The following is a 14,858-nucleotide window of genomic DNA, read 5'->3' on the forward strand; positions in this document are numbered from 1 at the left end:
TTCCTCTGCTTCCACACTCAACCCTTTCCCTGCTTCCACACTCAACCCTTCCCTTGCTTCCACACTCAGCCCTCCCCTGATTCCACACTCAACCCTTCCCCTGATTCCACACTCAACCCTTCCCCTGATTCCACACTCAACCCTTCCCCTGCTTCCACACTCAACCCTTCCACTGCTTCCACAAACACAACCCTTCCCCTGCTTCCACACTCAACCCTTTCCCTGATTCCACACTCAGCCCTTCCCTTGCTTTCACACTCAACCCTTCCCTTGCTTCCACACTCAACCATTCCCCCTGAATCCAAACTCAGCCCTCCCCCTGATTCCACACTCAACCCTTTCCCTGCTTCCACACTCAGCCCTTCCCCTGCCTCCACACTCAACCCTCCCCTTGCTTCCACACTCAACCCTTCCCTTGCTTCCACACTCAACCTTCCCTTGCTTTCACACTCAACCCTTCCCTTGCTTCCACACTCAACCCTTCCCCCTGATTCCAAACTCAGCCCTCCCCCTGATTCCACACTCAACCCTTTCCCTGCTTCCACACTCAGCCCTTCCCCTGCCTCCACACTCAACCCTTCCCTTTCTTCCACACTCAACCCTTCCTCTGCTTCCACACTCAACCCTTCCCTTGCTTCCACATTTAACCCTTCCCTTGCTTCCACACTCAGCCCTCCCCTGATTCCACACTCAACCCTTCCCCTGATTCCACACTCAACCCTTCCCCTGCTTCCACACTCAACCCTTCCACTGCTTCCACAAACACAACCCTTCCCCTGCTTCCACACTCAACCCTTTCCCTGATTCCACACTCAGCCCTTCCCTTGCTTTCACACTCAACCCTTCCCTTGCTTCCACACTCAACCATTCCCCCTGAATCCAAACTCAGCCCTCCCCCTGATTCCACACTCAACCCTTTCCCTGCTTCCACACTCAGCCCTTCCCCTGCCTCCACACTCAACCCTCCCCTTGCTTCCACACTCAACCCTTCCCTTGCTTCCACACTCAACCTTCCCTTGCTTTCACACTCAACCCTTCCCTTGCTTCCACACTCAACCCTTCCCCCTGATTCCAAACTCAGCCCTCCCCCTGATTCCACACTCAACCCTTTCCCTGCTTCCACACTCAGCCCTTCCCCTGCCTCCACACTCAACCCTTCCCTTTCTTCCACACTCAACCCTTCCTCTGCTTCCACACTCAACCCTTCCCTTGCTTCCACATTTAACCCTTCCCTTGCTTCCACACTCAGCCCTCCCCTGATTCCACACTCAACCCTTCCCCTGATTCCACACTCAACCCTTCCCCTGCTTCCACACTCAACCCTTCCACTGCTTCCACAAACACAACCCTTCCCCTGCTTCCACACTCAACCCTTTCCCTGATTCCACACTCAGCCCTTCCCTTGCTTTCACACTCAACCCTTCCCTTGCTTCCACACTCAACCATTCCCCCTGAATCCAAACTCAGCCCTCCCCCTGATTCCACACTCAACCCTTCCTCTGCTTCCACACTCAACCCTTCCCCTGCTTCCACACTCAACCCTTTCCCACTCAACCCTTTCCCTGCTTCCACACTCAGCCCTTCCCCTGCCTCCACACTCAGCCCTCCCCTTGATTCCATACTCATATCCATCTCTTCTGCTTCACAACTAAATTTACACCCTGTCCTTCCCCACTCAGCTGATAACCTCTCCTTTCGCTGCCCCCATGCTTCACCACTCCACTGCTTCCAAGCACTGCTTCACCTCTCCACTGCTTCCAAGCACTGCTTCACCACTCCACTGCTTCCATACACAACTACAAGCACTGCTTCTCCACTAAACTGCTTCCAAGCACTGCTTCACCACTCCACTGCTTCCATACACAACTACAAGCACTGCTTCTCCACTAATCTGCTCACCCAGCATCCCTCCACACAGTGCATGCTGCTGTTAAATTAATGTACAGTGCATGTGATCAGGTGTTACTATCAGATTAGTGTGCAGTGCACGCGATCAGGTGTTACTGTCAGATTCGTGTACAGTGCATGCGATCAGGTGTTACTGTCAGATTAGTGTACAGTGCATGCGATCAGGTGTTACTGTCAGATTAGTGCCCAGTGCATGCGATCAAGTGTTACTGTCAAATTAGTGTGCAGTGCATGCGATCAGGTGCTGCTCTCCGGTTAGTGTGCACTGCATGCGATCAGGTGCTGCCCTACGGGTAAGTGTGCACTGCATGCGATCAGGTGCTGCTCTCCGGTTAGTGTGCAGTGCATGCAATCAGGTGCTGCTCTCCGGTTAGTGTGCAGTGCATGCGATCAGGTGCTGCCCTCTGGTTAGTGTGCAGTGCATGCGATCAGGTGCTGCCCTCCGGTTAGTGTGCACTGCATGCTATCAGGTGCTGCCCCCCGGTTAGTGTGCAGTGCATGCAATCAGGTGCTGCTCTCCGGTTAGTGTGCAGTGCATGCGATCAGGTGCTGCTCTCTGGTTAGTGTGCAGTGCATGCGATCAGGTGCTGCCCTCCGGTTAGTGTGCAATGCATGCGATCAGGTGCTGCTCTCCGGTTAGTGTGCAGTGCATGCGATCAGGTGCTGCCCTCCGGTTAGTGTGCACTGCATGCGATCAGGTGCTGCTCTCTGGTTCGTGTGCAGTGCATGCAATCAGGTGCTGCTCTCCGGTTAGTGTGCAGTGCATGTGATCAGGTGCTGCCCTCCAGTTAGTGTGCAGTGCATGCGATCAGGTTCTATGCTCAGGCAGTGCAGAGCACAGACTGAAAGTACAATTAGTGGACAGAGATCTAGCAGTCTTAGCACAGAGAATCCCATTCAAGTTCACTGGGCATTTTAACCCTTTCTGTGTGTGAGAGAGACAGGCTGGCAGCTTGTGTCAGGGGTTACTGGTAGATAATCAGTATATGTAAATAGTGTGATGTAACATGCTCGGGGCTCGCAGGCCATTCCAAGCCATCCATCATCTCACAGCATGCCCCGGGGCAGCCAGACACAAGCAGCATGTGCCCCGCGCTCACTGTTTGGTTTTCTTTTTTTGTAATTTCTATAGTTTGAGATACCCAGCTGTGAAGTACTTTTCTTTTGTGTTTTCACCCTTTTAAACCCGCCCCCCCTTCTTTTCTCCCATTTAGAACCACCCCATAATCATCTCTCCCCTTCCTCTTCACCCACCGTCCTTCCTCGTTTTGCTGTCGGCTTCTCTTTTTTCTTCAAAGCCCTCCCTCGTCATTGTGTGTGAGCTGCAGGCAGAGGGTTTGTAATAGGAACACAGAGAGGCACAGCGCAGGTCACACTAGGGCGCAACGCCTGTGACTGTCAATGCGTGTCCCCAGAATTCTTTGCATTCAGCTCTCTGAAGCCTGGTTACAGGGCTGTGCTGCCAATGTGCATTGTGCCCATTCTGCTATCACCCGTGCTTGCCACCTGACATACTCAGCTTTGTACAAAACACACGGCAAAGAGAGTACCTAGAAAAAGGGTGAATCAACGATTTCAGCCAAGAACACTGAGATGTCTTTACACTGGATAATCAATCTCAAACGGTGAATTATCCGTCAGTGTTATCCGCTTGTACATTTCCATGTGATTGTCAGATATTTGATGATCTGCTTTATGTCTGAGATAACAAGATTACATCCTTAAAAGTGCATTTTAACTTTGGCTAAATTTGTCACACGGGAAGCTGGATGCCTATGAGGCTCACACGTTTTAGTATATTTTCAGACATCATGTAGAAGCATGCCTGCCCAATTAGACAGTTTTACCATGTTGGGGTGGATTCACTAATGAATTGTTGGGATTTGCAAATTTATGATCAAAATAACTGAGCTGTAAATATAACTGGCTGGTAGTATTTCTCAATTCAGTTATTTTGGCATAAAATGTGCAATCCACAGTGTAGCGACAAACCCTGCGAATGTCAAAAAACATCTTCATTACAAACTTCAACTGCAACAGGAAATGTCCTCGAGAAAACTAAAGTAATATACAATTTGATAACATTTAAAAAATAATCATTAGTACTTTATTCATTAAATAGTAAGTTGTAATGAATTGAAAACTGAATTGCAAAATGTGAGCGGAAATAAAATTCCCCTATTTCAAAGCTCAGTTATTTTACGCTCGGTTATTCTGAGGGTTTTCAGATCAATACAATGCTGCGTTTAGTGAATATATTTTTTGTTTAACAGGTACTGGAAATTTTAACCCAACATAGCATAACTATGTCCGTTCCACTTAGTTCCAATTTCAGTAAATAAATCCTTTCTTGTCCCCCCGAAGCAGGATCCATAATTTCTCTCCCATCCCAAAATCTGATCCTTACAATGCACACATCCCCTCAAATGCCCTTTGCATTTTTTAACACAATACTATAATACAGAAAATATTATATGTTTGACTATTCAAGCTGTAGAATATTTAATGGTAATCACCATCTGATATGTGAAAATTGCGGTGGCTATTTTGAATTTGCGTCCCTTAAAAACAAACAAACAAACCATAGTTACTGTGAGCATGTGATGTGAACAACTGGTTATAGCCTTATATTAAAGGAATGAGATCGTTAATTCTTCGTATTCCGCTTTACATTGAAGAGGGAAATGAGTGAACGACCGTCTCATGCTGTATGTGCCATAAGGAAGTCAAACGTCTTTTCTAGGGTGATTTACTAAATTGTGAACTGTTGAGATTTCAAAATCAGTCTCAGATTTTAGGCTGGACTTTTCTGAATTTTCTATTTCTAAAATGTTTAACTCACTTTGAATTCCCCAAAATGCATCCTTTGGTGAGTAATTCTGTGAAGATATTGGGAAGTGGGCTACATACGCATTGTAAATAAATGACTAGTGATTTTAATAAGCCAAATATCGGCCACTGTGAGCCCAGTTAATGTTGGACCGCAGGTATCCTTCCACCTAGGACGTGCATTGTCACAGAGCTTTGCATCTTGGAGTTGGCTTCCCCAAACTCCGGCCCTCCAGATGTTGCTGAACTACAACTCCCATGATTCTCAGCATGTCTATTTCATCATAGAATCATGGGAGTTGTAGTTAAGCAACATCTGGAGGGCTGGAGTTTGGGGAAGCCTGACTTAGGGGGTAGAATGATTTGGTGGCAGCTTACTTATTCTCTCTATGAGAACACTCAGACTTCAACCCTGTGTATTTAACGCTCGTTATATATTTAGTATTATTATTTAAGTCTAGAAATTGTGACGCTAATAATGTTACTACAGCAAGAGTTATATATTTATTATTATTAGTAGTAATATTGTTACTTTTTAAGTATAGAAATTGTAACGCGAAATAAACAAATGCGTCCCCCTTTTCCCCTTCTTTAGTGATGTCCTGTGGAGCAAAGCTTGGAAAACACAAAATTAAAGATTATTAGATAATAGGGACTCCAAATAAGATAGGAAATCCCTGATAATTGCAGCTGCTTATCTCAGTCTGACTGTAGCTTGACATTAATAGGACCCCATGCTAGGCACAAATACTCTCCAGACAGCACTTAGTGAGGGTTACAAGTCCGCTTCGAGAACCAGCCGCAAGTCGCATTGTTCAGGGGGAACATGTTACATGATACACAAGAACATTCTATGTCACACACAGAAAATCATTGCAAACCCGACAAAACCAATGATTTGCCGTTTTCCCAGAATAGCATGGGAGCAAATCCCCAGGCCCTTGGATAGGGGAGAAACCTGTTGCAAGTCCAGATAAAGCCAGATGAGTGTCGTGTAGCAGAGAATGAATTCCCTCTGTGTGTACAACACTGAAGGATTTAACATGTGCATGTCTGACAGGGCAATTAGGAGGGGTTTGGCATTCCCCTGCCAGGCTGGGAGTGTTAGACGTTAGCTGCCTGAGTGCCATAGTTTGTCTGAGACTGTTCAGGAAAACCTTCCTACTTTGGCTGCATTAAAGTTTTGTCTCCTTAGTTGAGGATGATGGGTGTGCTCGTCCAGTTAAACAGCATGGATCAAACAGTGTTACACTGCAACTCTCATTACCGTCATCCAGAAGAAGCACAAGAAATCTGGGCAAGGGATGTCTATACATGACCAATACATTATGGCGGATGGGAGAACAATCTGTTTCTTTAACAAGGCAGCATCATGCAGTGCGAGTGTCTTTGAATAAACAGAACACTTGCTGAGGCCCAGTGTGAAGTGCTTGCGGCTATAATATACGCTGACCGACTCTCCTAGCCACTTCTCTCCCGCAGGGCCAAATATATCACCAGACATATTTATTTTGGAGGTATAAATGGAAAATGCGTTTATATGCATTCGTGTACAAGCAGATAACTGAAATATCACATCTGATAATAGTTTACTCTGTGTTTGTATTGCATTGCACTGTGCTGCAGAATCAAATACATGTCTATACATTCCACTTAGTCACTTTTGCTCCAGTGCTGCTCCTCAGCCAGCTGAGAAATGAATTCATCAGACAGAGCTCACAACACATCCTTCTTCATTTTATAGGAACCTACATGGATCAAAGTTTGCAAAGCTCCTAAATAGCATTCTGCCTATATTCTGAAACCTGCCAGGTTTAACCTGGAGGCAGAACAGGAAATAAAATAACCATTTTTTACAGAATTTCCATTTCATGTGCCACTAGCAACAAGTATCAACGCATTTTACCTCTTTGAAGGAGAATCATCACTTCCTTGGATTTCTAATATTGTGTTTACATATCGCTATTTACCAACTTTGTAAAGTAAAATGAATCCACACTGCTCTATTTAGGTCCATCTTGGCTCCATGTCATTCATGGTTATAAATGCTACCCATTCCCATCATTGAACATTGTATGTGCAAGAGGAGAAACAATGTTTATCTTTCTCCTCCTTCAACGAACTATGTGCCCTGGCCGTGCCAGGATTGAACTGAATTCTTTAGTATAATTTAATTCACATGTAAATATGGAGAACACACGTTATATATCATTTTCAATGTTTTATGCAAAGGAGTGACTGTTTTAGCATGGGGTGGACATATGGCCACACCCATTGTCCTTGATCAGTGCTCGTTAAAAATGGTGCTGGGGCAAGTGTCCATAGCGTGCCTTGTGAAAGTCTCAGTTTGCTTTTACATTCCCCAAATCGGGTGTCTGGATACAGCTCTCCATTTCATGTGATTCCGATGGAATGTCAGTACTAGCTCTTGTCTGGAAGCGATACTGTCCGTGGGAACAACATTGTGTTCATTGTTAGTGAATAAAACTACCTGTTTTTGTGTGTTGCTCATTTTATATTTTTAAGGTGCAATTCTGCTGCAAAGTGTGGAGAGTGGAGCAATTGGTAGATTGGTTGCCTAAGCGATTGCTCCACTTTTAGATCTTTGCCCTTGAGTGGCACTAGATACGCTTCATCTGCTGCCCCAAAATAGCATATATTTAAAAAAAAAAAATAACCTTCAGATCTAATTTTACTGACGCTTTACATTTCTCAAGGATAATACACACATTTATGCTATAACCTGGTTTGCATGTGTTGGGCTGGAAGGAAAATATCCCCTCATTTCTAAAAATCAATTCCTAGATATAAATGGAAATGCGTGTAAGAATAGAGTAATCTTTTAAATCTCACTTTTCATGGACATAGAGACTCAAAAAGACAAAATGAAGCTAAACTGCCGGAGGAGGCTGTCTACAACTGTCTACCTGGGGATTGTGAGAGTTGTAGTTTGTCAGCAGGGGTATGGCTGAGCAAGTGTCCCGCTGAGCAATAAAGTGTCCACAGTCGAAATCTCTACCTGTTTGCAGCTTTAAAGCTGTTATCTTATCTCCATAGAAACAAAAAAAAAATGATCAGACTGTTTGGGTGCAGAGAAGCGTAACCTTTGCTAATTTGCATTGAAAGTGACAAACTAAGAAGGTGTGGCCCTACGTTCATTGTTTAAACTAAGAGTCGTTTTAGTTTGCTGTACAGCCATCCATTGTGTTATTTTTACAACATTTTGACAGTTGACTTAAAGAGATCCCTCACACCCTTTATGAAACATATGTATTTTATTTCAAAACATGTCGGAAGCAAGCAAAGATATCTTAATAAAAATGTTTCTGCTGTCTACAATTTTAAGAAATAGCCCATTTTCACAGCCTATCGAGTTAATCCAGGTCAGCCAAATGTCCTGTGTGCGATATACCCTTACTATGCTAACCAATCGGTGGTCGTGGTTGAAGTATCTCTCAGTTGGCAAACCCTGTCCTCTTCATCCTCGTTTGTTGCCCGCGCCTTCAGCCTAGCCCTCTTTATTTTCTGTGTTGAGGATAGTAGCCACTATACTGTCACTTCTCAAGCTATAAGTGAGCATATGTCCATGTCTTTTCAAAATAAGAATTTCAGTAGTTATGAATAGCCATTTGGGATGTGGACACGCCACACAGAGATACTTTGTTTCTCCTCATCCTGGGCTGTGTCTCCTAGCATTACCTTACCTTATTACCTCCTATCCTGGGCTTTGCCCCTACCATTACCCCCTTCCTGGGCTGTCTCCTAGAATTACCTTACCTTATTACCTCCTATCCTGGGCTTTGCCCCTACCATTACCCCCTTCCTGGGCTGTGTCTCCTAGCATTACCTTACCTTATTACCTCCTATCCTGGGCTTTGCCCCTACCATTACCCCCTTCCAGGGCTGTCTCCTAGCATTACCTTACCTTATTACCTCCTATCCTGGCCTTGCCCCCTACCATTACCCCCTTCCTGTGCTGTTTCTCCTGGTATAACTTTACCTTATTACCCCCATCCTGTGCTGTTTCTCCTAGCATTATTTTACCTTATTACCCCCATCCTGTGCTGTTTCTCCTAGCATTATTTTACCTTATTACCCCCATCCTGTGCTGTTTCTCCTAGCATTATTTTACCTTATTACCCCCATCCTGTGCTGTTTCTCCTAGCATTATTTTACCTTATTACCCCCATCCTGTGCTGTTTCTCCTAGCATTAATTTCCTTATTACCCCCATCCTGTGCTGTTTCTCCTAGCATTATTTTACCTTATTACCCCCATCCTGTGCTGTTTCTCCTAGCATTATTTTCCTTATTACCCCCATCCTGTGCTGTTTCTCCTAGCATTATTTTATCTTATTACCCCCATCCTGTGCTGTTTCTCCTAGCATTATTTTACCTTATTACCCCCATCCTGTGCTGTTTCTCCTAGCATTATTTTATCTTATTACCCCCATCCTGTGATGTTTCTCCTAGCATTATTTACCTTATTACCCCCATCCTGTGCTGTTTCTCCTAGCATTATTTTTCCTTATTACCCCCATCCTGTGCTGTTTCTCCTAGCATTATTTTACCTTATTACCCCATCCTGGGAGGTTTCTCCTAGCATTATTTTTCCTTATTACCCCCATCCTGTGCTGTTTCTCCTAGCATTATTTTACCTTATTACCCCATCCTGGGAGGTTTCTCCTAGCATTATTTTACCTTATTACCCCATCCTGGGAGGTTTCTCCTAGCATTATTTTCCTTATTACCCCCATCCTGTGCTGTTTCTCCTAGCATTATTTTCCTTATTACCCCCATCCTGTGCTGTTTCTCCTAGCATTATTTTCCTTATTACCCCCATCCTGTGCTGTTTCTCCCAGCATTATTTTACCTTATTACCCCCATCCTGGGATGTTTCTCCTAGCATTATTTTACCTTATTACCCCATCCTGTGCTGTTTCTCCTAGCATTATTTTCCATATTACCCCCATCCTGTGCTGTTTCTCCCAGCATTATTTTACCTTATTACCCCCATCCTGGGATGTTTCTCCTAGCATCATTTTACCTTATTACCCCCATCCTGTGCTGTTTCTCCTAGCATTATTTTCCTTATTACCCCATCCTGAGATGTTTCTCCTAGCATTATTTTACCTTATTACCCCCATCCTGTGCTGTTTCTCCTAGCATTATTTTACCTTATTACCCCCATCCTGGGATGTTTCTCCTAGCATTATTTTACCTTATTACCCCAATCCTGGGAGGTTTCTACACCATTAACTAGTGTGTGGATAAGAATAAAGGTTTGGTGATTATTTTAGACACTAGCTAAACGGCCCCTATAACTGATATAAAAGATAATTCATGGCCCACTAGACACACAGAATATGATGGGTTTGCGAGATGGAAAATGTGGCTCTAGAAGGAGGGAGGAGAATTCAAACTCTTCTAAATCTGGGGGGGGCTGATGTGTAGAAGCAAACAAATAGATCTTGCACATCCGCACGGTGACAGTCCTTGCCACGCTATCTCTCCATGATGTTTGCTCTGTGATCCCACGGTACCAAGACACAGTGGCTAGATTTGTTCTCCGATTTTTGTAAACAGCAACAGACATGAGGTGTATATTATAATAACTGCTCAGCTCTGCACGTTCATTATCCCAGAGTCCTGGAAGCTGAAGGATTATAGAAAAGGTACGGTCACGTTAGTAAAGACATTTGTAGACTTTGCAATGAAGAGCAGCCATTGCGACTTTACTCCACTCGTTTTAATACCCGAATCTCATGAGATTTAGAGCATTTGACAACCTTTTCGAACCTTTGACAATAACCACTAATTAACTGGTTTTGGTTGCATTATTGTAACTTTTCTTATCGCCCGATGAAAGCTCTGGACAATGATTTTTGTTAAGCAAATCCCAGCCCACTCTTTCGTCTACATGATCATAGACTATGTTTAGGAGTTTAGTCCCATACTGTGCTTTAGACTCTCGGAATACACTATTTCACGAATCCCATATGATGTGCAGAGCTTTACTCCCCTGTTTAAGGATCACATGTCATGTTTAAGACTCTATTAAAAGCTATAAACAATTTTGTTTAGGAATCTTAGATCCTTTCCGCCCAATCAGATATCACTTGTTGCGTTTAGGAATCTAATCTTCCTCTCTTGAAAGAAAGAGTTTTCTGGTATTTGGTGCTGGATATGAAAAGGTTTCTATAATCACATTACAAGATTCAATGACGCCCCATCTGGAGGATTCAGTTTAAGGTATAGGGCCCATTTTCAAAGGTGCAACAACAGTGAACTTGTTGGAAATACTGTTCTCATGTTAAGGTGTCAATTCTTTCAAGGGATTTACAGGTTTGGCCGTTATTCTGGATTTTGGCAAATATCTGTATCGGCCACTATTGATACCGATATTGCCGATAATGTGAGAGGTGACAGTGGCCCAGCACACGCAGGGCCGGCGCATCCATAAGGCGGAACACGCGGCCGCATTAGAGCGCACCGGCTCTGGGGGCGCAATAATTGAGTGACTGACAGGAAGGAAGCGCTCCCCCCTACCAGTCACTCAGTGTAGCATGGTGGAGTGTAGCAGAGCGGACCGTGGAACAGGAGCTACAGCTTCCTGTACCTGGCCGTACTGACAGGAAGTGCACACTGAGAGAGCACTTCCTGTCAGTCTGACGGGTACAGGAAACTGAAGCTCCTGTATCTTGGTCCGCTCCACGAGAGAGAGGTAATGAGGCACAAGGGGGGGAGGGGGGGGAGGACACTAGAGGACAGGGAGGGGAGGGGAACACTAAGGGACAGGGAGGGGAGGGGAACACTAAGGTACAGGGATTGGAGGAGAACACTAAGGGACAGGAAGGGGCGGGGAGATTAGAGGAATACTAAGGGACAGGGAGGGGAACACTAAGGGCCCTGGAGGGGAACACTAAGGGCTCGGGAGGGGAGAACTAAGGGACAGGTAGGGGAACACTAAGGGACAGGGATTGGAGGAGAACACTAAGAAACAGGAAGGGGCGGGGAGATTAGAGGAATACTAAGGGACAGGGAGGGGAACACTAAGGGCCCTGGAGGGGAACACTAAGGGCTCGGGAGGGGAGAACTAAGGGACAGGGAGGGGAACACTAAGGGACAGGGATTGGAGGAGAACACTAAGAAACAGGAAGGGGCGGGGAGATTAGAGGAATACTAAGGGACAGGGAGGGGAACACTAAGGGCTCGGGAGGGGAGAACTAAGGGACAGGAAGGGGCGGGGAGATTAGAGGAATACTAAGGGACAGGGAGGGGAACACTAAGGGCCCTGGAGGGGAACACTAAGGGACAGGGAGGGGAACACTAAGGTACAGGGATTGGAGGAGAACACTAAGGGACAGGAAGGGGCGGGGAGATTAGAGGAATACTAAGGGACAGGGATGGGAACACTAAGGGACAGGGAGGGGAACACTAAGGTACAGGGATTGGAGGAGAACACTAAGGGACAGGAAGGGGCGGGGAGATTAGAGGAATACTAAGGGACAGGGATGGGAACACTAAGGGACAGGGAGGGGAGAACTAAGGGACAGAGAGAGGAACACTAAGGGACAGGAAGGGGCGGGGAGATTAGAGGAATATTTAGGGACAGGGAGGGGAACACTAAGGGCCCTGGAGGGGAGAACTAAGGGACAGAGAGAGGAACACTAAGGAAGAGGGAGGGGAGGGGAGAGGAACACTAAGGGACAGGCAAATCAGAGGAACACAGAGGGAGGGGAGGTAAGAGGAGCACTAAATATTCTTGAAAACATGAAATAATCTGACTGGCATGTATATTTTGTGCATTTACCACTTAATAAAAAAAGAGAGATTTATAAAAATAAATAATAATAAACATGTTCAGGTAGAAATTGTTTATTTTTTCTAAATGGTAACTGTACAAAATATCGGTAAGTTATCGGCTATCGGCTCTATTAAATCAATATTGGTAGATCCCTAATTATTACTTGTGAATCTAACCTAAATTGGAGGGAAGAATAGGGAAACAGGGAAAGTCAGTCATCAGAGGAGGTAGAGACTTATATTAAGGAAATGTTAAGCACACAAAACCAATCTAGAATTATAGAGCCCCTTATAGACCCTGTTTGTGTCACTTTGCACATGAATGAGGGTCATTATACTCACCAACAGCAGGAAATGGCCATATTACCAGACCTGCCGGCCACTGTCACAATTGTCACAATCAAATGGGGACAGTTTTCAGGTGCGACATTTCTACGATACATTGACCTGCATGTAAAACAAGATCAACCTTTAGTTATGTATCACGGAGAAAGCAGACACGGTAAGTTGTTAATTCGCTGGCGAGTACGGAGGAGCAATGAAACATTAATTGCATTATTTCAGTAGTAGTTATTTCCTCTTCTTTTTATTATATTTTATTTAAATACAGAAACCAAATGTTACGTCTGTGAGTGAGCTTTTGCTATTGATTTTTCCGCTGCCATTTTGTCCTGGGATTTTGGATGACTTTTGTGGATTTGCTGCCCAGATCTTTTTATGCTAAAAGGTGGAAACCTCATACAAAACACACCCAAAATTATATAAGCAAATGAGTGGTGCCGGAGCTTCTCCCTAAATTGCTCCATTAGTGCCCTGAGCTTATTGGAGGAGTAACAAGGAGGTGATAATCAGCGCAATCAATCATTGCAGATTTTATTGTTTATCTTACGCTTAAAATAATTGGCAAAAGAAAAGAACCACTTGCCCCAGATATGGAAACATAATGCCCCCAATGAAGGTTCTACGGGATTAAAATACCCGAAGCCAAATAGTTGAGGGCTCCGATTTTCAACATCCAACAGATTTAGTTATAAACCAATTAAGGAACAGATATATTAACGACTTGCCTTATTAGAAATATTACAATGATGTAATGGCGTCATATTTATATACAGTCTGTATCTCTCCCTCAAACCACTTCAGTCCTCCGTCATAGCGCTTACCGAAAAGTACTCCAATCCCATGATGCTTTGCCAGTCTACCTTCTGGTCGCTCCTGCTTTAATGCATTCTCCAAGCTCGTCTCTGAATCACCACCTATGTCATCTTCTCACTTACATATTACATATTGTTCATTTCTATGCCCTTATAGATCAACTATTTGTACGAAATAAAATAGCCCGGAGAGCCTAGCAGGTGATAAATGTGTCCAGTTCTGGTCCTTTCTTCTACCTTGTATTGTATAGATAACTGAAAGAGGCAAAACTGACAGGGTAACAGTTTTTACTTACTCAACACCAAAGAGTGACGACATCAGACGGCCGTGTGTGCGGCTTCGTGGCCTATCCAGCTGCCTGATCTGTAAACTTGACACAAGAATAATTTGCAGATAGATTCTTCTCATTTGAAATATCCACCAGAACATTCTGACTATCTTTGTGTGTAATGATGTCGCCTGTTGGTCTAGTGAGAGTTAATGGCCAAGTGGTGTCACAATATACTGTTACTCAAGATGACCAGTATACAGGTTCAGGTTTCACTCTGATGGGCAGTAAACGTTTCAGCAGTTCCATCTCTTTAGTATTTTATATGTTTGTTATGTTTATTTACCTAATTATGAATTTATAGAACCTTATATCATGTGGTTGACCGGCCTTGTACCCCAGCTTCCATTAATAAAAGGGCTTGTATTCTAATACAAAAACAAGCCTTGAATGTCCCATTTAATTAAGTTTTTCTAAAATATTTTTGGACATTTAAACCAGCGATTTATTTCATTTCCACCAAGACACCTGCTTTCCTCATTATATTTAGGAGATGCGGTGTTTAGAGGCATTTTATACCATCTCCTCCTCACCATTTGTTTTGCAATTCTCGTGTCCTATTGCAAAAGAAACGTGAAGTTTGGGAGCTTCTAACTGAAACTGATTACTAATTCTAAGAGAAAGACAAAGATTTAAACAAGACAATCAAGTTTGGCCGGTTTTATTTTTATTTGAAGAAAAAAACTTTACCAGTATAATTAACGAGTGTTTGTTTGCTTGTTGCTGGACGCGACTGCCAAAATCTCTGTTCTAAAACTTAGCAACGGCTAAAGACAAGGAAAGATATCAAATTTTTCACGTCAGAGGTACAGGGAATGCTTCGCACGGGGAAGG

The 14,858-nt window shown here is 44.2% G+C and overlaps 1 protein-coding gene across 2 annotated transcripts in view; it reads left to right on the top strand.

Moving 5' to 3' along the window:
- CASZ1 (castor zinc finger 1) overlaps positions 1–14,858 on the top strand; it is a 265,091-nt gene that overhangs the window by 183,404 nt on the left and 66,829 nt on the right. Inside the window, exon 1 of one of the 2 annotated variants that reach the window (XM_063436195.1) lies at positions 14,828–14,857. The exons of the other annotated variant lie outside the window; for it this stretch is intronic. The gene's annotated coding sequence lies outside the window, so the exon portion shown is untranslated. Of the gene's footprint in view, positions 1–14,827; position 14,858 lie in introns of those variants that run through there. 2 annotated transcript variants of the gene reach the window in all.

Source organism: Pelobates fuscus, chromosome 11 (assembly GCF_036172605.1).
Source record: "Pelobates fuscus isolate aPelFus1 chromosome 11, aPelFus1.pri, whole genome shotgun sequence".
Taxonomy (NCBI): Eukaryota; Metazoa; Chordata; class Amphibia; order Anura; family Pelobatidae; genus Pelobates; species Pelobates fuscus.